Here is a 1,364-nt window from a genome sequence, read left to right on the forward strand (position 1 = left end):
TCGAAATGGAACACCAAGATTAGTGAATCCAGGCAGTAAAAGGAAGCGCTGACTTCCAAGACCAGATCAAAACTCCACAATTCTTTTGGGATGTTCACCTGTGAGAAGCCATGTCACAGGCCAGACGACTGGAGGCTAACTGTTGGAGAGGCCATTACAAGGGTCAGACGATAGACAGGCACTCCGGCTGACAGATGAATTCGTCTGTGGCTCAGCCTGTGATTGAAGCTGTCTTGAGTCCTCCAGTCCAGCTCGTCTGCTAGCTGTACACCTCTGAGTGACATCCATTACGGACCCAAGAAGCCAAAGAGTCACACAGCTGAGACCTGTGTGAGTATTTGATCCACTGAATCTGGTTGTATGGTGAAAGCAATTGTTCTCTTAGGCCAACAAATTTGGTGTAATAGTTACTTAGCCACAGCAGCCTGGGCTTAGCTAAATGCTAGACAGAGCAGCCCAGAGCCCTTCTGCAAGTGCTAAGGAAACACTTGGATTCACTTAGTGGATCCACAGAGATTCACTCATCTCTCACTGTCACCACTCAGAAGTCACAGAGAGATTCAAGACTCAACTCTCTAACCGCCCCCACACCCAAGTCTCTACCCTTCCCCATCTAATGAGTGATACTAAACTAAGAAAACATCTGCAGAGCCACATCTGTAACCCCAGCACTTAGGAGGCGAAGCAGGGAGGTCATGAGTGTGAGGTCAGTATGTATGCTACATTCCCACCTCAAAGAAAAACAGAAGAGAGGAAGAGGAGATGAGGAGAGGCAGGACGAGAAAGGGGATAAGGAAGAGAATGAGAAGGAGGAGGAAGAGAAAATTAAATAAAAGAAAGGAGGACCTTTCTGTGCAGGGTCCAAACACTAGCTCTTTGACATGCTGCACTTTTATTTCTATTGAATAAAAGCTGAATTAGCTGAAAGCATTTGACATATAAACAAAAAGTGAACTGGGTGGCCTCACATGTGTGGAGCTTACAAACGCTGCACGTAATTGGGCTATTTGAATGCAACTAGCTTCCAATTAGGGGAAGCAACGTGCTCAAGTACATAAAACAAGAAGGATTCTGGAGTCTCGGGGTTTGAAGGCTGTCTGTGCCCAGCACACTGAAAGGTCTTTCCTGCTGCAAGAACAAAACGTGGCCTCTATTAATATCAAGCTGGCCACCTCGGAACACTTGCTTCCTGGTGATTTATGGTGCCCAGGCCGCTTCCTGCTCCTTTTGAATGGTCACATTTTGACCTAGGAGGAATTCTAAGCAATTCCACATCCCTTGGCCTCGGGGCAACTTCAGGGGAATCTTTTAGGGAGAATTTGGGTATTTACAACTCACAAATTGATCTTGCTTGATTGCTCACA

This window comes from Alexandromys fortis, unplaced genomic scaffold, assembly GCF_014885135.2.
Source record: "Alexandromys fortis isolate MF-2015 unplaced genomic scaffold, M_Fortis_MF-2015_v1.1 scaffold_41, whole genome shotgun sequence".
Lineage (NCBI taxonomy): Eukaryota > Metazoa > Chordata > Mammalia > Rodentia > Cricetidae > Alexandromys > Alexandromys fortis.